The sequence below is a fragment of the Epargyreus clarus genome, unplaced genomic scaffold (genome assembly GCF_041222505.1).
Source record: "Epargyreus clarus isolate Ecla_fem2 unplaced genomic scaffold, WU_Ecla_fem_2.2 ptg000026l, whole genome shotgun sequence".
In the NCBI taxonomy this organism is placed as follows: domain Eukaryota; kingdom Metazoa; phylum Arthropoda; class Insecta; order Lepidoptera; family Hesperiidae; genus Epargyreus; species Epargyreus clarus.
The window spans coordinates 267,937-293,323 of record NW_027332233.1 but is presented as its reverse complement, the minus strand read 5'-3'; the positions used below and the strand labels follow the sequence as shown (position 1 = coordinate 293,323).

At 32.3% G+C, this 25,387-nt stretch overlaps 1 protein-coding gene across 3 annotated transcripts in view; it reads right to left on the bottom strand.

The window, feature by feature from the left end:
- Nucleotides 1-25,387, bottom strand: part of NGR-A1 (neuropeptide receptor A1) — a 143,232-nt gene that overhangs the window by 58,371 nt on the left and 59,474 nt on the right. For all 3 annotated transcript variants that reach the window (XM_073087834.1, XM_073087833.1, XM_073087835.1), the window contains one exon: nt 5,099-5,161. The gene's annotated coding sequence lies outside the window, so the exon portion shown is untranslated. The remainder of the gene's footprint in view (nt 1-5,098; nt 5,162-25,387) is intronic.

The window sequence follows — 25,387 nt, the reverse complement described above, 5'->3', positions numbered from 1 at the left end:
TTTCTATAAAATTATGTGATAAATAATTTAGACATGCATATAGCACCACTTTTTATGTATTAGCTACTAGAATATTGCGGTTTACATATTTAATATGCACTGTGCTGCAGTTTTCTACAAGATATGAAAATACAGAATCTTCTTAAAAGATGATACCAAAGTTTTCACTATCAAACATTCTGCAAAGGATTTTTGCGCAAAATTTCAAACGGATCAATTAATTTATGTTAAACGTATTATTTATGAAATGATTGTCTGGCACATTAGTTTATAATTTCAATGTAAAATATAATATTTGTATACAGTTTAAATGTTTACTATTAATTGAAAATTATGTCTTACATAGGATAGTGAAGATATGTGATATAATTAAGGAAAAATGAAAAGATTTTTACTTTAATATCAAATTGCGTACGTATTTCAAAGGGAAAACATAAAAATAAAAAGTGCTAAAAATAAAAGAATCAAAATGACCTTGGTTCATCCAACAACGTAGAAGAATATAATCCTGTCGTAAATATCTTCATAATATCGAAAGATATAAAATTCTTTTTTCTTAATATAATCACCAGATAAGAACAGATTTTTGCCATTTCATCTAATTCACAAAAGCCGACTCACGTTTGAAGTATTTTAATCCATCGTCAAAATTACAGAATATTTTAAAATTGGTTCAAAAGAGATAGCTGACGATTTCCTATCATGTTGGCCAATCTCGATCTAAATCATGTTTACGAATATTTATAGAAGGTTCCAAATCCCTAAAAAATATTAGAGCCGGGCGATAAATCCGTGTGGGACAAAAACCCCGCACCGCGTTAGGCTTAAAGCTTAGTTTTGGGGCACATGGGACGAATTTGTCCCGCGGACTGTACGCTAGTCGATCACTCACGTAATACTAAATCTTTGTTTGGACAAACCTAATATATCGTAGTGTCCTTACATACATTTCGGTTCGTCCCGCTTTGCTTTCATTTAAGTACAGTGTATGTGGTAGAACCCTTTGTGGTTTGACTCCGGCGTAACTAATGCAACACCTATTTTTGCTTCATTACAAAAGTGTTAAGCGCTGTTTTTGGTTTAAAGGGTGTGCAATAAAGGATGGTAATAAGAGTGGTAATAGGGGGTTAAAGGGTGTGTAATATTTGTAGCGGATTGTTGCGAAGTAGTTTTAATCTAACTTAACAGCATGGATTTCCGCAAAGTAACTATTTAAAGGGTGTGGTAGGGGATATCCCCTAAAAGTATATACTTTTCCAAAGCATTCCAGCTTCAAGACTACACCACACCACATCTGTGGCCGGCCTCAAATGGGTATGTGGTCTTAGTAACCACTTAACATCAGGCGGACCGCACACTCGTCTGCGTCTCGTCTATATCATATATAAAAACGTATAATACAACTAAAATACATCTAAGGGAACATAAGGACCTAACGAGATAATTGAATATCAATTATACAGGTTAATGAGGAGCTCAAAGATCTCGCTTGAAGCAAAAGCTAATGAGAAGATTACTACAAAATTCTATAACGCCAAATTTGCTTTATCTTTTTAACGACGAATACTTGGCCTACTTTGGACACTCAAAGTCAAGTACATACCTATTTTATTCCAAGAATGTAATAAATTGGATCTTCTCATTATTTTATAATCACATCTTGCACTTCCTTAGTTTGTTACTGAGTCTACAAATCTCGATCATTTGCTTTTACGTAGATTTGTACGTGATTTCGGCAAACCCTAGAAAGGTTATCACTTAAAAAACGCTGCCTGCATCTTCAGAGTATAGTTATTTAGTTACTTTTTACAACATCCACAAGACGAGTAAAAGAAGTGTATGAGAAAGAATGTCGTTATTCGAGGTCTATGCTTATACAGTGCTTTCAACTTGAACGTCAAGTCGAATAATTCGAGTAATGACCTTACGACTTTCATTGTCAGGTCCGAAACTCTAGAAAGCATAGCATTAATAAAATTCGCCGTCGCAAAGCGTAATACGAAGACATACATCTTTTGTAAGTCAGCTGTACAAAGCTAGCATTGTGCGCGTCGTAAGTGGAGGCAGGGTGTTTGCTCGCAGGTCAGTCGACACGTCGTTATCTTTGAAATGCAGGTGCAAATGTCGCTAATGATGCTCCCTTGCTATGCTATGTGAAGCCGTGCATTGTACTGCTTTTGGAACTCGCGAAAATATGACACCGTTTTCTCTTAAGACTACATAAGCTCCAACTACATTTCTGGATCAAACCGGATTTTTCATTGTCAGCCTGAAGTATTTTGTAGTTGTATGATTTGAAAATTTTCCATATTATTGTAGGATAGTAGTCTATGCGTCTGAAAGCGATATCACTCAAAGTGATTGAATTAAGTAAAGCTTTTATTTGTAAATTTATAACCAACTAAATATAGAATGGGTTTCCTGAAGTTGATCATAGATGCATTGAGACGGACGAAGTCAGCCGGCGTCCACACGATTCCATGGAAACGCAATAGGTGTGGCGGTGGTACATCCCTGTCTAAGCGATACTGCTTACCGTTAATTCCGTTACGCGTATTTTTCAGTAACTATTAAATACGTTTAATTCAGTGTCGTCATCTACTCTATAATAACTTTAGCCGGCCGCCGGTAATGACTGCGAATACAAATCACGTAGCGACAACGTTCCCACATTATCCAATACAATACGGGTATCGGACGCACATCGATAATGTGTGAAATTCACACTCGGTTCATGTGATCACAATGTAGAAGCAGGATCTGAGTAACAGGGAAAATATTTTATGTGAATGCTTAAAACAAGCGAATATTAAGTACCTACCTTTACCAAGATCTAAAAAGTCGCTTCGGGGGCTGTAATACATAAAATTATTTGCAGGCACAAATCGTATTGACATCAAAAATAGCATTGCTTCATATTACGAAGTATCGTCCTATTTATAACTAACATTTATAAAACGAAAAATATATCCAATATTATCTACGTCTAAAGAATCCTTAGATATCTCTTATATTTATCCTAGATAACTCTTATATTTATTATTTATCGTCAATGTACGCTATTTGATTTAAGATTACTATTTCGGGGCTTGTTCTAATTCGAAGAATTCAGACCTGTAAATATAGCCTGACATATAAATCGTCCTGTTCTAAAAACAGATGTAAGATCGACCTTAACAAATATATTTGTGAATTATATTATATATTCTATCGACTGTATATTTCTGTCCCACTGCTGGGAATTCGTTTCTCCCCACGCTTGGGAAAAGCCAGGAGTGAACTGCACCATGGCGTTGCAATTCAGGTTCTGGGAGCATTAAAAATTTTATCACCCAACTGAAATGCGGTCAAAGCTTCTTTTGGTACTATAAAAGAGGTTGATGAGTGTTGAAAGAATTATATTTTTAGGTTATCCAAATCAAACAGAATGTAGAATCCTTTACATAATTGAATTTGTTGCACACGACTATCTCCGCGTCGCCAGATGCCAACGATCATCAAACTTAACTTATATTGTGTGGCTGGCAAGACTATTAAATAACATCACATACATACATAGATAGATACACAAAGTAAATAAATAATTATTAATAAAGAAATATTATGGCAAAGGGTTTAAATTGGACTAATAAATAAAACATCTAGTAATTTGTAAGAATAAACAAAAATCAACCTAAAATATTTGTAAAAAAATAGTACGTTTTCATTTCTTACCGTTCATTGCTACGGCTCCTAAAATTATTACTTAAAATTGGTAATCCATTTACTTATTTCCCTTAATCTTTCAAAACGGATGTCATTGTTGGCAGTTAGTCTAATTTAAAATAGAAAGCGGTGCGGCCGCCAGCGTCACGTCAATGACATCGTTTATAATTTTATTTCCTTGGGGAGTGATTTTCCATGATTTTCGTTGAAACGGCGGCTTTGCGTGATTCGTGAGCTTGTCATACTTTTTTAATTTAAGTTATTCGTTGGTCCCTTTTCTTCATTAATCGTTCAATTTGGTAACATAAAGTATATCTGATGCCTATTTTGCTTATTAATAGCAATAGTAAATTGTTGTTTTTATAGTTACAGGAGTATTATTTTGTTGTGTAAAAAGGGCATCGTAATTAGATAAAATTAAGGACTTAAACAATTAGTAACCTTAAACCGTAACCGTAAATAACCTTCATAGTTGCATATTAGTATATGCCTAAAAATAATTCAGATTCACACAAATGTCCCAAATATTACTCGTCCTCTAAATACAATAATATAAATATGAACGGTCTCGAGTAATATGTAAAATTTGGTGCACAAAGTTCACGACGTGATTCACAAGGATTTTTTAATAAATACTTGTCGGAATTGTGGAATTGTCGGAATGTGAGGTCTCTTTGCTGTGACACTGTGATATTCTTTTGTATTGACGCTTGGCTATTTATAGATACTCTGTCCTTTTGACTTCTTCGAAACCCTATCATCGACTTGTTCAATAAAATACTTATTGTAGAAATACCAATTCTCTGAGCCTCTTTTGCTAAGGTTACAGTTGTTTAGCGTTCTTATTTTGTTCCTAAGAATAATCTAGAAGTACTTACTATTATGTATTTTTCTGCCACATTTTTACTATCTCCCTCTCTATCTTGAATATGTACAATTGTACATATGTATTTATAATCTAACATTTACTTATTAAAAACTTAGAAGAGTCTCAATTATCCAAAATAGAATAATGTTATCATTATGGCCAAATATTTGTAAAATGTAGGTGTCTAGTAAATTTTAGTAATAAGTACGAGTAGAGAATTACAAGCCGTCCTTGGACCGCTTGACAGATTTTTGTTGATCAAAATACACGACTTGGGCCCTTCAGGGTTACTTAAAGTAATTACTTTTGTCATGTAAAAATACAAAAACCTAAAAAGTGACCAAGAATTTTCTGTGTTATTCATATCTTGTATTAAAGAAATGCTCAAACAAAATAAAACCTAATGTACAATAACCAAAATATTTGTAACTATTGAATAAAAGTATCTTAAATGTAACAGAACCAAATTACAATTGAATTCATTGAATAACTCTAAACTATTACTGTTATTTGAATTGAAAATACCTGGAGACTTGCCGTCTGATGTTTTAAAGATGGGCTGCTCTCGATTCAACTAGTTCCGCAAATCTGAAAAGAAAATTATCTTTTATTTTCATCATGAAATGCTGGATAGAAATATTTTACTTGAATCCAGTTGGGTTTATTTTAAAATCGTATTCATAAGGGAAATAATATTGCACACCAGAAATCATCTAAGCATTGACGTCTAACTTACAATTATTTTTTAAAGAAATGATGTATGATATACACTTTGCATTTACATAATACCTACAGAACTTTTGTTTAGGATAGGTACAATACGCAACTTGCAAGATAATACTAAGTAATTATCGAAATGTTAATCTACTCCTGAATTCGGTCCTATATAGTATTGATATTGTTAAAACTCGTCTGTCTTCAACATCAATTAGATCAGATGATATTAGAACAAAGACTGTTAGAGACAAGTGCGCGACGGTAATTAATTGGTATTGATCTGGACCATCTTCTGAAGATTGGAATTAAGAGGATAATAGCAAATGAAAGACTTAAGTGCGTATGTTATGTCATTTATTACATGATTAATTATTACGGACAAATTAAAAACACAGTGTTACATTTTTTGTCACCACTAACTGCTCTCACTGTGCAATCTACCAAATTCTAGAGAAAATACTACTGTGATCTGCCAATAACAATATGAAGGAAAAAAATCGTTGAGCAAATACTCGTACATATAAATATATTTTTACGAGGATAATATTTGTATAAAAAATATAAGATGGGCGAATTTTCAGAAACGAAAATATTTTAGAAAATTCAAATAGCTAAGACGTGCCTTAGATGGGATTATGAACCTCTAGGGACATAGACTAAAATTTATACCTCTGATAACACCGAATAGTGAGTATAAATCAGTAATTAGTTCAAAGGCCGCTATCTATACAATTTTCAACCTCCCTTGTCGGTCTTATTGGGCTTCAAATCGTCCATAAAATAATTTAGTGGGAGTACGCAAATTATTTTTATGCGAAAATATTTAGCTATTTATGCATTATTATATAAAATGATGTTATACATACAATGGTATGAAATATGGCGTCATGCGATTTAGAAATCGTGAGGTAACCAATACGCGTCAGAGTTCTTTAAAAAAGTTCATAGAAATGTGTGAAGTATACCTATATTTACTCATAATATTACTGAAAAAATCCACCTAATTATGGAAACTTCAATTGTTGAGATTATCGAATAATACCTGTATGCAATAGAGACACGGGAATGTGAAACAAGTTACTAGCATACCACATTATCCTTTTGTGTTGTATTACAACACTGTGTATGTATGTATGTTGTATTACAACACAAAAGGATAATTATCCTTATGTATTGCAAATTGAGCTAAAGGCATAAATTACAAGAGCAAAATATTTCTGAGGGGTTCGGTTTGAATCCCTGGCCAGACACAAATTAAATGGTACATGTACATTTCTATTCTGGGTGTTTGCGTATTTGCCTCTGTGTGTGTACATTTGTACAATGTACATAGCACCCACAACGCGTAATACACTATGGTTGTAAAAAGTGTTATACTGGATCTATGATATTTAATTTTCTTTTTAACACGCTTTTATTGGCTTGGGTTGTATGTCTATATGTATTTATGTACGTAACAGTAACGGAATCTTTGAACCCGATTTCTATCCACTTTGAACGTTTAGTTTAATTTAAAATTTTGAAAAATTATCAAAAACCGATGACAATACACGATTTTGATAATTTTGTACCATTGTCCTTATCAACATCCTCAGGATTAACGATTATCGAGGCGAGAGAAAGCGCCTTAGGGAGAGTTCAGGCAAAGTTACTAGATTGATTTTTAGTTTTGAAAAATAATAATGTCATTTCCCTATGACTCAAATGTACTGAAACATATCTATAATGCCATCTTGTAGAATGATTTTTAGGATTCCGTACGCAAAGGATAAAACGAAACCCTCCGCTGTCTGTTCGTGAGTCACAGGGCTTTATCTCTTAAACCGTAATAGATAGACACTTGATTTTTTTACAGACGATGCATAATGATGGTCGCTATAACAACAAATATTAAAAATTAATAAAATAAATATAGTTAAAAAACTAAAAAAAACACTAAACTACTTTTCAGTTGATTTTATCATAAAATCGTGTTTTTTAGTTTTTTTAACTACATATATTTATTGTTTTACCTTGTCGTATACGAAAGTAAACACAGGAACAATCTGAGACTACGTACAACTCGCAACATACCTCCCACCCCCCACATTTCGATTGCAATATATTTACCAACTTTAAAGTATTTATCGAAGTCGTAACAACTTGAGTAGAACTAGCTCTACGGTTACATATTAGGGCTTATCTTAATGTATTGGCAGTATTCAATTGCTATAAATATTCTACGAGGGCTTAAACTTTGCTACATTGTGAAAAGTATTAAGAGAATTGCGACTATTTTAGTTCACCGCTACGAATTTTAACTAGACTCAAAGGGAATAGATAGTGGTATTATACTAGACTCAAAGGGAACAGATAGTGAAATTCTATTTTTAGATTCAATTTATCTTGAGATCGGTTGGAATTAAGGACCAAATTCAATAAATAAAACCATTTATGTTATCCATAAATATCCTTTGTGGAACAAAGCTAGAGGTTCTCTATTCTTGATTGGATGATTGTAATTTCCGATACGGTAGTAGTAGGTATAAGAAAAAATATACAAAATAAGTCTATACAAAATAAGTATATTTCATTTCATATTATTTCATACTAAATCCTCGTCAAAAATAGGTTTATTCTACGGTTATATTTCTAGTGAAAAAAAAAAACAAAAAAATCTGGTCTTTACGGTTTTATTTTCTTTTCATATTTATATGGAATCACGTCAAATCGCCGTATATAAAAAGATAGTGTTGTGTGTATTGGCACTCTTTATAAAATGGACACTTTTAATATAAGCGGAAACCATTAACAGCTGACACCATTAAATTCATGGTGTGTATTGTTAAATAATAGTCATCTTGAAGGTCTTGAAGGCGTGTAATCTTATAGTCACATAAAAGGTACAGAGTAACGATATAATAACTATACGTAAGTAAGTTCACACTAGTGATTAGAAGTATTATAACTACACAAGTATCTCCGTTATTCGACTGTTCTTGCTGAAGTCTCCGACCAGAATGTCGCTCTCTGTTAATTCGAGCGCCGCCAAGGTGTCGTCCCCACTTCACCTACCCGCATCTGTTTTTAAACTGTAGTGTCAAATGAGTCACATATTACTTTAATGTAACGTTATAAAAATGTGATATCGTTAATATCCAAGCTTCTTATTAACGATGATAACAGTATTTTTACACAATCATTTTTAACGCCCGTAAGGTGAGCATAACTTTACTTTGAATATAGCGGTAGACTTTTTCGTGACTTTTTCGATGAATTTTAGATTTTATACGGGGATGTGTTTCATTGTAAAAAGTTTTATAGCTTACTACATACGTTTTACTATCTTATATGTATACGTAGATTTTACCTCAGTTATTTAAAATGTAAAAATGTAGCAATTTTTTTTATATTACTAGCATTAGTATATACCTTCCTTTAAATCGGACAAAATACTAATTAAGAAAAATAAAACCCTGTAAAAAGAAATAATTATAGGGTAAACATATTTTAATGTAATGCTTATTTTGATGCTGCTTTTATGTACTTTTAATACTAAATAGGAAATTTTAGTTTATTTTATCTCACCTGTTCATAATATGTCGATTATCTACATACATCACAAGTATAAATCACAAAAATTGGCGAACACTTCGGAACGAACACAAAAAGTATTAAAATTGTAAGGATTGCTATCACAATAGAATATTGTTGAGTGATGTTCAAATGTATTGTCATTCGAAATCCGAGTGATATACGAAGCGGAGAAGACGGAACACGTCCATCATCGGAACGTACGAGTATACTGGATGTTTTCCTATTCATTCTCAGAATACTGTCGCTCACTATGCGGACGTAAGGGCTATGGCACATGTATAAAGAACCATTGATACGTTTAACTGCTGAATTAAGTATTGATACATAAATAAATAGAAACGTAGTATCTGTTTTAAATTTCAAATTAAGTATTTTTATAAGCTTATAGCTTTTTATAAATCGTTTCTTGGGCTTAAGATTTCCAGTGATTTCTCTTTCTAGCTGCTCTGCTTTCCCTTCAAAATACATAAATTCGTCCTAGTATTCAACATCATACGACAATCTTATAGGTTCCAATTTTATTAGTATTATTATTTTTATTGGTATCGAGACATCGCTTCTTTGCAAGAAGAATGACACAACTCAAAATTCATGTTTCTGTTAAAAATACAATTTAATCCCAAATATTTCCTATTGTAATGTGTCCTAACCGTAGTGTGGTTATATACGTAACTACTTATAATTGTATTTCATTATTCTTATTTAAATAAAATTATTTTAATTCTCATTTAAATAAAAAAATACGAAACAAAAACATTGTTTAATTTCTTAAATAAATTAACATTTCGTAAATAATTTAACATTTTCTTATGCATTATTCTTGCAAAGAAGCGATATTAAGTAATTCCACTTAAACAACCTACTAACTTCCATTTCAAAAATTGTCGTATTTACAGTGTTATCAATCAATCTATCTTTCAATAATATAAACCCACGAAAATACAGAAAATTGTTTAAAAACTTAATCGTTGGTAAATATCCAACTAGCTAGGAGGCGGGAATAAGTTCAGGATTATGAAGATTATGCGACTGACAAGATGAGCCATACATCGAAAATTTTCTGTATTAGATGTTTTAGCCCAAAATCCTTATTTATTTATGTCGTCGTAAAAGAGCTCTTTCGACTAAGATTAATTTTGATACTTTTAAGGTAAAGCACTGATAGACCGGTAGTTGAAACTCCGCCTCTGATTTGGGGAGCTGGGACTCAAACCACAGGTACCTCTAATTTTTAAAAGTTATGAGCGTATTAGAAATTCATGAACACTTGCTAAAACGGTGAAAAAAAAAAACATTATGAGAAAATCTACACACCTGAAACTTCTTTAAAAAATGGCCTAAATCTCTTTCGAAAGGAAACCCGTGTCCAGCAATAAGATGGTTACGGATTGACAGCAAGGCTAGAAGTCTTAAATGAAAACTCGTTATGTCTCAGCTTAAATTCGTATTCTTGGTCGATTGTGACCGCGATTACGTAGAGCTATTCTGACGCTCCGTTTTTCAATAACTCCAATAATAACAATGATCGCTCCCAGATAACCGTCAATACATATCTATTGCATCTCAGAACAAAATCATTGCATTCTCGATCTTAAGTCGAAATCATAAAGATCAAGCGCCGCGTTAGTGATTCATATGCGAACGGGGAATAGTGCGTGTTTTCCTTACTGTTACACACGCTTCGTTATGTAAATTTCAAATGCTATTGTGATTTGCTTTATTTATATTCTACACAAACTAGGTTGGTATATCCTTGGACTAGTAGGGCTATGTATTGTTTGTGTCCCTGTCGTACTGGGGTTAATTTACATTAAATTATGACGAATTGACGAGTTATCTTATTAAAAAAATAAAAACAAATTTGTGTTAGTGCTTCATAAAGTTAATTCGGGAATGTTTGATACAAGCAAACAATATGATTATAGAATTATCTGGAGCAGGCAGGTAATTTAAATTAATTAATAATGTACCCCTGAGTCCGATTGGTAAATGGTTTTGAGGTTCTTAAATATTAAAGATTAAAGGGCAGGTTTACAAATTAATAAATTAATCACTTTATAAGTACTTATAACACTTTAATAAGCTTTCCTTAAATCTCCGAACCCCTTTAGAATTTATTTATTTATATGCGTTGAATAATCTGTTTACTTGTGCTTAATGTTTTTTAAGTCTAAGAATAAATGTCAGTCATACCCGAGTCGTAGGTATTCTTGGGATATTAATATTCCAAAAAATATATCAATAGGCAAAACGAATTCTTAGGTTAAATTAAAAAAAAAACATGGTTTGGAAGTATTCGAAATTCAAAACGTTCTAAATGAAGCATTAAAGACACGTAAAATTTAAAATGGCGCGTAAAACAAAACATGGCGGTCGTAACTGTCGCACGCGGCGCCATCGCTGGACAGGTGTGCACACATTGCATTCATTCTGTTAATTTTATTTTTAACACCATGTGTTTATATTACATTTTAATTAAGCTTGAAACACCATCAAATGGGTAGTCCATTAGACGTTTATTGCAGTCAGATTTTGATTTTGATTTGAACAAAATGTAGAGTCTTGTAACTTTCCATTCCGACTATTTCAGATTCGGTGATACGAATGATGTTAAAAGCAATTAAATGAATCTTCAAGTAAGCGATTCACATTCCAATGTTTTTAGTTAGTTGAAGATTTCGAAAGGGAATACTATGTCCTAATATTTTCTTTTATTTTTATTAAAACATATTACTCAAAGGCATAAGTTTGTGATTTTTTTAATAATAAATAGCCCATCACTCCTTACCATGCAAATTTTACTATTATTACTAAATTTAACAACAAGTTAATATTCGTCATAGACATATACATCAATTGTATTTATTTGATTAAGAGTTGACTGTTTAATTTGTAATATAATAATAAAATACCGTAATAAATATTATCTAAAAAGTTTATAAATATTTTATCGTGACTAACACGAACGTGTAATCTTGTAATAAATGTCCTGTAACAGCAATGAATTGATGATAAAAATGCAATATGACCTCTAAATGAACGTCGCCCACTCGCCACGGACCCACCCACCGTGATATAATGCGATAATGTCTGAAATATACTTTTATTTATTGAGCAATAATATTATGTTATTATAAATATAGTATTTTGCTCCTACGAACAAAAAGGTACGAGATTCTTACTCTCTACTAATAATAGCGACTTATAAATATACGGATATTAGAAATTATTTTTAACATTAACCCTATTACTAAATAAAATTTTGTAACTGACTGACAACGCGCAGCATAGAAGTCAAATGTACCTAATCTATGAGAACTAAATACGTAATGAAAACATATCCAAATAACTTTCTTATAATATAAATGTCTTTTTCAATTTTAATTACTAGCTAATTATTTTTTTTAACATTAAGTCTTACAAAGGATGACCTTCGAAAGTACATATTCTTCATCACCAAATATAAAAACCATCTGGCAGTCCCTAAAAGTTAACTATTCGATTTATTTGATCGCTTTCTACCACATCCACAAAAAGACGCGATTATAACGCGGTACACAAACAAAGCACGAATAAAAATAATAAAAACGTCTCCTTATAAATACCACAACAGAAAAGTATACTTTAACATACAAATAATACCCAATAGCCACACAAACCCACCATAACCATCCACCCCGTACGGTCAGTAAAAGCATTCGAATTTACGCTACTAAGTAACTCGTTCGTTCTAATCTGGTTTCTACGTAACGCAAACATTTATGCCGTAACAGTGACCGTAAAGATGAGGATATAGCCGGTAGGGTCGGCAGAAAATTCTGTATTTACTTCTAGTGGGGACTTCGTCTGGATTGCAAGTCGCAAAATCAAAACAATGTAACTTATCTGTATTCAGTGTTGCTGTCCGCTTATATACTTTGTACAGTTCCTGTTCCAGTTGAGTTCCTGGCTAAGTTTGCTTACTTTGTAGTATTCTCATTGAGGGGAGAAGGACTAGGGCGATTCTTCTATTTAGCTTAAACATACAGTTCAATCGAGATGGCCGGGAGTCGTATTTTACAAATCTCGTTCAGATTAAACAATCAGTCCTATATTAGTACGTTTATTTTTAAACAGATGAACATCTCAATAACGTTCTAAGGATTTTCAACTTTGAAAGTATGCAGACAGCATTATTACAAATTTTTTCAAGCCAATTGTAAGCGCGGCGTATTTCACGAGGTCGCGCGTTGACAGACAATTAAAAGTTATGTCTCTGCATTCCAACATGGTCGACGAGCCCTTTTTCAACTTTTCTTGTACTTCGCTTACGCATTAATTTAATTACACTGGTTGACTTCATTATTAAAAATTATTTTATTTTTTTCATAACCTTAAGAGTTACCTAGATTTATCAGAAAAGTGTATATGAAACAACTCCTATCTATAATTATAATGAGCAAAAATTCTAGAATGTGAACTTGTGATTTAAATGATCTTTTCGCCGGGGATTTATAACCTAGGCTAATGATTTTCTAACACAGATATCTATTTAAAATATAACCACTTGCTTTCACAATGGTGAAGAAAAACAACTTGAAAAATCCATGTATGTGCGTGATCTTTACCAGACTACATTTGTATGTCGCATCTTTCGCATTTAGAGATGATATCTGAGCCCAGTCTTGAAATAGCCATGGATTAATGAAAGTCTTATCATCATAATACATATTGACGGGCTAAATACTCACAGATTTTTTTTAAACAGACAGACGTCCGTTTTTCTTATTTTACTTCTATTTACCCATGATCTCATTTGCCTATGTTCAATAAACCATTGACCCCTAGAGAACTTAACGGTAAATTAAGACTGATGAATTTCTTATTTATTATAATTGCTAAAATAAGCAAATTTCTAGACAACAGCTTACCCAAATATGAAGATTACTAAATTTAAATGAAATCCTTAACGGAGGTACAAAAACCTAGATTATCTGGCTTTTGTTTTATATCAAAATCTTCTAATTAGGGGTTTGTAAAGACGTTGCCAGAATTATTGGTCGTTAAAGTAATTAATAAAATAATCATTAAAATTTAACTCGTTTAGATTTTAAGGATAGTAATTAAATTTAATTATGGAACTTTTACGGCCAGCTTTCACTAACCCAGTAAGAATATTTTTTGTTTGCGACTAACGGTACAAGTAATCTATATTGTTTCGATCAGCAGTAACATTTTTGTGTTACATTGTAATTGTAATAGCTGGTAACTACAATAAAGTCTGAAATTTTAAATTTATCTTTTTCCTGCTATCTGTAATGCATCGAGCATAGCTTTGTATGGTCATTAGTCTCTAGACTTAAAAAATACATTTATAGCAAAAATAGCATCTATGGTACCTAATTAACTTTAATTTTTAAACCTTATGCAGACAGCAGGCTTACAAATCCTCACTCTCTATACATTTAAACTTGTTAACCTTCAAATCGACGTCCAGACATAAATAAATAAATTAGACGTCATTCGTCAGCTCAAACGACATTTACGTTTTATAGCCTCGTTCTGCTATCACGTTAAATAACAAACACTAATAATTCATACTTTGCGTTGTACCGACCTTACACAAATTACGTAGCGTTTTAACTTTGCGAAGTATGAATTTACATTATGCTCACACGTTTAGTCGCGCGGTATTACTTTGCAAGCATTCAAAATTTTGTCACACCTTTAAATTAAAACTCGTATCACGTAGTTTAGTGTAATTAACAACGCTCGTTACGTTATGCATACATTATTTTAATGAAGCATGCAGTAACTGCACGAAAATGTTAGTCAAATCCCTACTTCTGGGAATGAAATATTTGTTAAAACTTTTAAGTAATTGAAAAACGAATATGTGAGCTGGCCACAATTATTTCGTGTTATAGAAGATATAAATATGTTTATACACAATATAAAATCAAACGGAGACAGGCCGTGTCTGACACGTACCTACCTACGATGTCTTTAAAAGTATCATCTAGGAATTTATTCATAAACAAATGGAGTAACGGATATTATATAAACTACAAATTAAATAATTGCTTTTAAGAATAAAATTGAACACATATAAAAGTAAAATAAATGTACATTAATAGAAATATAAAAACAACCATGAAAAAATGTCAGCATCCCTGAATTTCGTAGTGTCTTGAATTCCCCAAAGTTGGTATATTATGAAGATGTAGCCAAAAAGTTACAATGATAAACAAGAGGATTATTCTTATAAATCCTTTTTTCTCGAGGAGGCTCTAACAAGGATTTAGGGGATTTAATAAGTTTTTCTAAGACAATTGAATCTAGTTTTTGTTTTGGGTTGGTAGAACAAACTTAGCGGAGTTTAGGCAGTAAATACATAGCTGGAATGAATATTTCAGTGAATATTATTCGCATATTAGTAAACTAGTCGTTAACATGAAATTTTATCTCAAGTGTAACCTTGCTTCAATTGGAACCTTAGCCTATTAATTCAGGGCATTGGATGGCAGCTAAAGATTTTCGTATTTTGACAGGATTATACGGACGGTATTAATGCCATACTTGTACAGCTATACCACGAATAACTTTTAAACCACTCTAAAAATAGTATCAGTTTACGAGAAAAATATTTCACGACAAATTGTTCATGAGAAATGGCCCCTGAGAAATGTATATTTGGAAGTTGTTTGATCTCATCTACTTTCGCCAGGAAAACAGAAAGCGGCAACTCCCACAGATATTCTCTCATATTGCCCTGAAATTTAAACTCTTCTGGGAGCGATTATACTTACCTGGAAAAGTCAGGAATGTTTTCTAATAACTTGGTCACACTTTAAACTTATTACCCGACTGCCAAGGAAGGGTTATGTGTTTCGCGCGTATCTTGTATGTTTGTCTTTCTTTATTTTATCGGATCTAACAAACAGCTGGATGAATTTCAACAGTTAAGGTGTCATTATATACGTCTCAATGACCCGAGTGTCCTTAGATAGGTGTTAGAAAAAAATAATCAAAATGGCAGATTTTTGGCGCGAAATAGTAACACGTTTCAAAAAGAAAAGCTAACCGAACCTATCGAGTAGGATATCAAATGAAAGGAAATTAAACGGAGATTATAAAAACATATTTTTATATACATAAAACAGCAAGGTGACTGACTGACTGACTAACTAAATGACTTTTTCATTTTTCAGAAATCCACATACAGCCAAAACTCAACTTAGAGTTCTGAAATTTTGCACAAGGTTTGCTATATAACGTAAATAAGTACTCTGAAAGGTCTGTTGGAAATTCTACCCCTAAGAGGGTAAAATAGGGAAAAACAGTTTTTTTGAAATCCTTTAATTTTGAAGCAACTATTATAAAATTTAGTATTTGGCTTTCTGGGCAGGAACAAGGACACACCTATTTATCCCCATCTGAAAAATTAACCCCGTAGAGGGTAAAATAAGGGTTAAAAGTTCATTTAAACAATCATAAATTTTGAAACAAACGCTATGAACTTTTGTATTTGGCTTTCTGGATAAAAATAATAAAACGCCTATTTCACCGTTTTTGGAAATTCTACTTCAGCTTTCTTAGTGCAGTCGGGTTTTTGATTTTTCAATTAATTACTTGTTATTATTAACCTATTACTTATTAATAATATGTATTACGAATTAGGAGTCAACTAAGGACTTAGGTCTGTCCTGGGAAGGAGTTTTTCGTATCATCTTTTATTGTGCAGCGTGTAAGCTAGAATATGTATTGTACTATGCAGCGACACGCCTCATCTCTCGCTTTTTATAAACATGATGATAACTGCAACTTATAGACATATGTATTCATAACCAAATAGGAGATGTATCCCACATAAACTCTTGAAATTCGGACGGTACATCTACAGGTAATTGAATAGGCTGACGTATATATTTACTCAATAAATAAATATGAACAAGAAATCTTAAGCAGTAAGTTATTATATATTAAGTTACATATACCCAGTCGTGGGCGAAAATAAAATTATATTAATCTTTATTACTTTCTTACAAGAAAATAAAAAAATATAAAATTATTGTTCAAATATTCAAATATACCACGTGTATTTTCCAATATCACGTCATACACGTTTAAGAATGATGGAAAAAATATATGGCTGCTTTGTCTCAATGTTTCTTACGCATATATCCATCATCATTACGTAGGTGATGGATATATGTAATATCTGTCGCCTTCGTAACTCAAGAGTCACATTGAATACATCTTATTATCACATCATAAAAATAATAACTTTCGTAATTTTTAGAGAGGAAATTTTAGAAAATGACTTCCCTTGAGTATTTCAGTTTGGAATTACCTCTTTTGTGACTAGTTTTCAGTAACGTGACTTTCAACTACAAAGACAAAGTCGTTAAAGTAGTTAGGGTGTAGAGTGCTGTTTTTGTACGCGGCTCGGAGTCCCATTTTCTAATTTGGTTTTTGTCTAGGAAAGTTTAGGCAGTACACTTAAAATGGGTCGTTTGTGAACTGCTCAATTATGTCTCCTTTGATCCTATGATATCCTCGACTCATGTTTATGCTTTACATAAGAAATTTAATTTGATTGTGACTGATGGTGATTTTCATTGACAAACGGCGTAGCATAATATTAGTTACGCCAGTCTCGCACGCAGAGGTTCGATTTCTGGGGAGACATATATTTGATTAATATTTTTTTGCATAGTGGGTCAGGGAATTTACATCTTCTTACCTACGAAATGTGGTACCTATGATGCAAAATACCAGAATAGGGCCATGAGTGTTATATGTATAATACAAATATTAGTCCTAAATACTGAACGGCTTAACCTCCTGTGTACATTTGTACTTTCCATAGTACGTAAGAAATAAAAAAATATTTGGTACGTTTTTTAAATTTAAACACTGTAATATTACCATCGCGACATCTATTGGCCTCTTGAGGTATGTTTTAGAATTCAAACGTCAAATGTCAACTTGTCTGTTTTTTAAAAAAATGCGACGGAAGAGAGACGTGCGGGCGTGCGCCAACGCAAAAGTAAGTTAATTGTATCTGTATTTATCTCATTATTTCTCAAATAAATATTTGATAGTATGTTATAATTAACTAACCCCGCAACCCCGAAAGTACACTTTTAGTCGCTCCTTACGACAGGCAGGGCGTACCGTAACCCTATTCTAGTCCTGGAACTAACTTCCAAGACACCTGGATACATGGTACGCTTAATACGTAAGTTAATTATATTATGCAACCGGTTTATATCCAGAAGAAAAGTGATGAATGGGAGTGGTTCCAATTTTTCGATCAATACTTTTAGAAATATGTATATTTTGCGTTGATTTTAAAGATAAATAATAATGACTACAAGCCTAAATGTATCTTAATTTAATATGTTAAGCCCTCAACGGACACAATTTAAAGCAAAATGTTGTTATGTACTTTACAGAAAATATATAAAGTATATTCCCTTGTTCTTATAGTGAAAATCCAGATTTTCCGGGAAAATATTTTTTTAATTATTTTTTCGACGCTAAGCCTTACTAAAGAAATGCACTATAAAAGTTACAATCAAAATCTCGCAAAAAAGTTCCTCTGGAGCTCAGGTGGTTAAGTTACTGAGTACATCGATTTGTAATACTTAACAAGATCGTACATTATACGTTCAACAAATGATTATAGACAAAAGGAAGCCTACCCATGACACACGAACTTCTCATTAACAGATACTTGATTTCTACATAACATGCTAGTAAAAAGTTGATTTGTGTGTAATGTAACTTTTTAGTGTTCCGTATCCAAAGGGTAAAAATGGGACAGTGGGAGATAAAGAACATTGTAGCCAATGTAGCTTTTAACTATCAAATATATTTTTTATTACATCAGATTTATAAAAAACTTAAGTCGTTCAAAATTAATTGCCGAAAAAACAGCTGTAGTAGGAAGAAGGTACTGCACAAGCGCCCCTGGTGGAATAAATGTACATAATATCTATAGATATACACATACAGGCTTGTAGTTTTCGTTTTTTATTAATTGCAATTAAACGACACTGAATTAATTAATCATTCGCATTCAGTGACCTACAATCTTCGATTAGAATTTAAAAAAAAAAAAAAAATTAACTCAAATGATGGATTTTTTCACAAGTTACAGTGTTTTCAGGTTTCACACATGACGGACAGGAACATTTTTTGACCTATTTTGGTGTTTTTTTCCAATTCTATTGCAGTAAATAAATTTTTAAAAAGTATGGAATTAATCTCCATTAAATTATCTCGACAATAGTATGCAAAATATCTTAATTCCGTGAACTATCAAGGCTATAATAATAAAAATAGCCGCCAAAATGAAGCGAAAAAAATTTTTCGATCGTAAAGCACTCTCTGATGCTTCGCATCATGAGTCGTGCAATAAAGTTTACCCTTCATTTTATTATATTATTTACTTTGTCAGCAGTTGATAAAGAGATAAGAACGTCTAGTTATTTAAGTTAAGCCTTCGTGGAAAATTATAATCCGGGACATAACTACAGTATGGGATATGATCTTGGAACTAAAACTAGTTGACCCCAATAAAGCTTCAATATAAACTTTCGCTCATATTCTGTTGTTTTAGGATCTTGGGAAAATTTACTTTATTTAAATATTATTTGTAAGTGACTTGATTAACATATTCAAAAAACGTAAAGTTATGTCCAAAGAGTGTTGCATTGATCATAAATAAACGTTATTATTATTGCTATGCCTATACTACATTTAATAAATGAAGTAATTATGACATAAACAAAAATCTCGACTGCTTACTAGTAATTATCAGAAAAGGGAAGTAATGTGTAAGTATATTGACACTCTCACTCTCATGTAGACGAATCCAACGACACCTCATTTTCGGCAAGCAGTTTGAAAATGAAACATTCATGGATAATCTCGAAAAATATGACCTTACGCAGTCGGGTAGAAATAATGTTTGAGAACCGCATTTTACGTCAAACCGTTGCTATACATCGTACTGCGCTATCGCAACTGCTGCAAGTTCACTATTAACTCCAATAACCATAAACGGTAAGACAATGTTCGACATGAGGGCCAGAGATTGCAGCGGAGTGCGAAATGAACCGGCTGCACTCCCGGGATTTATGTACCCGGTTATATGAGCGGCTCCGGGCGTTGCGATATTGGAAACACATTGTACCTTGCGCAGGATTCAGCGTTAAACATATCACACTTCTTAAAAACGTTAAGCTATTGATGCCAAATTATAATAAGAGGACACTTGTCAATATTTGTTAAGGGATAAACAAGTTCTTAACTCATTTAAGAGTAATAATAATAAAAAGACAACAGAATCTGCAACCTTTTAACACTCGGTCAAATAAATTAAATTGAAACCAAAATAAATATCTTATGTTGTGGGAAATTTTCTTCACAATTTGTAATTTACTTATGTAATAGCTATGAAAAATTAATGAGAAATCCTTTGCAAAATCCGACGTTGTCTGAAAAGTGATCGAGGGATGCCCCGTAGGTCGAACTTTTTACGACCAGGCACAAACAAAAACACATCTAGATTTCGCATATAATACATACATACATACATAATAAACTGAAAATACTCGTATATGATTTTTTTATAAATCTCCAAATTAAAAATTTAATGAAGATTGATTAATGATTATCAAAAATAAAAAAAATGTAAATCAATCTATGCACCAAACTCACTTCAAATCATATTAAGAACTGTGTTTACTGTTTAACTCCCTACTCGTACCACAGCTAACTGCTGACTCTACATTACGCTGAACGCTACGTAATAGTTTCTCAACTCAATGTCAAGTTCAGTGAACCCGACGTTCAATGCAAGTACGAAGCTTGCAGTCGGTGCATTATGCCTGGTGTGCTGTATGTGGACATAATATTTTGCATTTATGTATATTTAAATATTATCGTAATCATAAGATTATATATGCAGATTTTAAGTCATGACCAAATTTGTTCCTAAGACATATGCTTACTGAATGTGCATGTATTTCAGTTTACTATACAAAAATGTCATGAAGGGGTCCAGCTTCAACCCTGAATAGTTTTCCTAATTAAATGCATAGCTTAATTTACAGGCGATAATGAATTAATGGTCTAAGATCCGAAGCTAAATCGAACTGGACCGAGCTGATAATAGAATGAAACTCATTTTATAATGAAATTAGTACATTGGATAATACATTAAAAATGGGTTTGCTAAAAAAATCCTGGACAGGATAATTTTAATTATTTTTTGAAAAATTAAAATTTAATTGAAAATTAAATTTTGCAACATCAAGATAATAAGAAAATTCTATTCTGAGTGAATGTTAAAAACATACAGAATGTGCAGGCTTTGGGTTGCCTATTATTTACGTGGACGAACTACTGGGTTGTCAGGTATAAACAGGTATTTCGCTGGCAACTACTTTCACTCATGATGATAATAGATAAAATTTTATATCAGTAGAAGCGCTGTTTTATTGTGAACACGTTGATACAGGGTTGTCTGCAAAACGAAAATTAATTTTTCAAAAAATAATTAAAATTATCCTGTCCAGGATTTTTTTAGCAAACCCATTTTTAATGTATTACCCAATGTACTAATTTCGTTATAAAATGAGTTTCATTCTATTATCAGCTCGGTTCAGTTCGATTTAGCTTCGGATCTTCTACTATAACTTATATCACAAATGCTGACTATAAAAGTTAAAAAAAACAGCAAAACGTTTAAATAATAATTTGAACTTGCAAGCTAGGTAGCTGTATTTCACACTCATTATCGAGTTCCACGACCCGGGGCACTGCGAGGTCTTTCCGCGGTATTAAGTCCCCGAGTTGCAGTCAACTGCAAAATGAACCGGGCAGCGGGATTTATGGAGCAATACCGGGACCGGTGACCCTACTTGTTGCAATCTCGGAGATGCACGGATTTTGCAGAGAAACTACCATTTCATTAAATGAAATTAACCTCGACCATCTCACCTATTTTGACCTATATCAAATCCCGACAAATTGGAATACAGGTATTTGGTTTGATGTGAGTCAATTATTTCATACTTCTTATGCAAAAATAACGGATAATATACGAGACGGACTCACGAACTTGTTAAACTTCCTTTTAGGTTTAGTTGAAAATCATCATCATCATCATCAACCCATGACTGTTTCAGTGCTTAGATTAGAAGGATTAGGCCATTATCCACCGCGCTGGCTTAGTGCGAATCGGTAGACTTCACATAGGTACCTTTAAAAACTTTTTTTTTAAGATTTCTCTGGTTTGCAGGTTTCCACACGATTTTTTCCTTCACTGTTTACGCAAGCGATAATCAATTTCTAATACGCACATAACTGTGAAAAATCAGAGGCATTTGAACCTCTTCCTCTCGATCAAGAGGCCGAGTTTCTTAACCACTAGGCTATCTAAATCTAATTTAATAGTAGAAAATACAGCTATTTTTAAATAATGGACGAATGGATGAATAAATAGCATAGGCTTAATAATAGTTTCATTCATTTATTTTGACCTACACTTTTTTCAAAATTGGTAAATTGCAGATACTGATTTAATTTGTCAATATCCACGATATCTTATTAATTAGTTTCTTTTGTCGTCTGAACATCTTGTCGATGTCTATTGTCTACGGTATGATTTTCAATAAAGTTTAAGTTATCAACTTTGCTACGTCAAGCCCCCCGACTTCGAGGCGTACCAACAATTTTAATTTATATCCATTCAGATTCGAATACTTAGCATATTAACATCGATTTTTATAACATACTAGTCGATCCGTGCTCATTTCATTTTTAGTTAATTATATTTTTGTGATGCAATTATGTTATGAGAACTAATAGAGAACAACATTTTGAGGAACATTATATTCGTCTATACTGAACGTTTAGTTAGCGCACGCCGGTAAAGCATCACATCTTTCCCGATTTCCGCTGACTTGATATACATATGCCATTATTTGTCACTGAACATTTTGTTCAATTATAATAAAATATAGCCTACAGCACTCCTGAATAGTGTAGTTTTGATTGAAAAAAAATGTTCATGATCAGTTCAGTATTTCCGAAGATTAGCCCTTACAAACAAACAAACCAACAAACAATCAAATTAACAAACTTTACCTCTTCGATACTATATTACTATAGAAAGATTTAATGTATCATTACGAATTGATGTAATTTACGTGTCACGTGGCTGTGTGATTTGTGTGCGGTATTTACACGCAGGAAAGCTAATCCAATTTAATATCTCCTACTAGTTCGCTCGTAAAATGCACCTTACTTTACGCTAATTAATGAATTACTTTCGCCCATGCAAATAGAACACTTTCAATTAGGAAAATCCAATACACTTTGTACCTCGCTCCCATTATTACGAAAACGCTATAAAAGCACGAGGAATAAATTTGTTCTAATTTTCCTATCCTACTTTTTATAAGGATATAATGACTATGCGGTATTTGGATTTCTATGCCAATTAATACTACAGGTTACATTATAATTTGGTCACTAAAACTTCGGGCACTGAAGTTCAGTTAATATGTTTTATTTTACTAAAAAAAAAATATAAAAGTTAAAGTTCAAAATAAATCCAACTGTTAATTAACTACAAAAAAATCCATCAACCAACTTATATGTATGTTAATTATAACGATGAAAGGAGTTTATTTACGTAAAGTTTAATATAAAACTGTAGATGTTTACACACAATGTTTCTTTTTATGTTGAGAATATACAACTAAAAGGAATATGACCCAAATATGGGATGGTAAACCTAAATAAATAATTACATGTCATATTCTTTTGAGAGACTAGTTTATGAGTGTGTTATAGCTTCGTTGTAAATAAAATATAATAGCTACAGTCCTATTTCGGTTTATGTAAATAAACGAGACATTCATAACTCCGAGGCGCCTACAGTAATTTGTTTTGTCATACAAATAAACACGTATATATCATACCTGATTGAATGATCTTAATGTTATATAAAGACTATACTGTTCTAATTTGTTGTAGCGGTATTTTGAAAATCTATTTAGAATTTTTACCCCAAAAATTCAACATAATGTACCGCAATTATCTAAACAGATTAATTAATAAATTTCAAAGAGTAAAGATTAAGAGAGAAGTAAGTGAATAAGTTAGTGCCGCTGATCTGTGATTGCTCCCAAATAGGACAGCACGCGAACCCACGCGATGTCAACAACAGATGAGTGCTTCTGAATCTAGAACGCTTTATATTAGTATTTTTGACTACAAGTTACAAACAGACCACTGTAACTTTATACCATTGTTACATGGCATAAGCAGGTCGAGCTTCAGTGTAGTTGCAATCGAAAATCAAATACACCACAACTTCAAAACGACAAAGACTAGATATTTACATAAATGGATACGCTAATATAATTTCACAATTAACCTATCTAATTAAACCCGGCTGTGATGTACGAAAGTGTGAAAATACATGACAAAGCTAAATTGGAACAAATTAGTTACGACCTCACAAATAATAGAATATAATTTTGTGAAGATATTTCGGTCCAAAATAGCATCAAATTATTATAATTACAAACTACTACCGCTAAATTACGTAATTGCGACAATAAGTCCCATTGTTATAATTTATAATTAGGGCTGATAGTAACTGCGTACATTAATTAATACATTATTACCGAATATAACGTTATAATTACTAACATTGTGAAAATGAATAAAACTACTATATGTTTTAATAGATAACTCCGCGTAATTCTATTAAATAACTAGGAATTATTATAAAACCTAACTGCTTCAGAATACTTAAAAGAAAAGGGAAGAAAGTTTTAGCTGTTTTTTTTAAATCCGTTATGTCGTTTGGGCTCTACAGCGTGCTAAAGAGTGAGACATACATCTGATACATCCATACATACGCTCAAAAAACATTACACGTAAACGTTACAAATCTGGTTAATATCTATAAAATAAACATTACTTAAAAACAGATGGATGGGAACAATAATCACGCGTTTGGATTACAAACACTAATGTCAGCAAAACCAACTGTAACTAGATTGATCCGACCTAATATTTTATGTTTACTTCATCATACTATGATTCTGATGAAATTTTTCCATATAATATAATCGCAGAGGTTATATGTGGCTAACATACCTACTCCTAGTTACGTTAAGTGAAATACAGTACAATGTATTTAAATAAACATCTGTGACGTGCTACCTATTCCTCTGTGTCTGAATTCTAATTTAAAATTTGAAACTTTATATTCTCCCAAAACACATACAGCTTGCGTTAAGCTGCTAACGAAAACTAAATGCAGCGTGGAGTTGTCGAACTATTAATGAACAATTTGCTGCGAGCTCCGTACAGCTTCGTGGTTTCATTTCCACCTCCCCGGAGGCTACGTAGCTCATCTAGCTCTCCTAGTTGATTCAGAGCAAACACCACTCAAATCTAACCAAAATATACATATATTTAACGTTGAATATACTAACACTAATA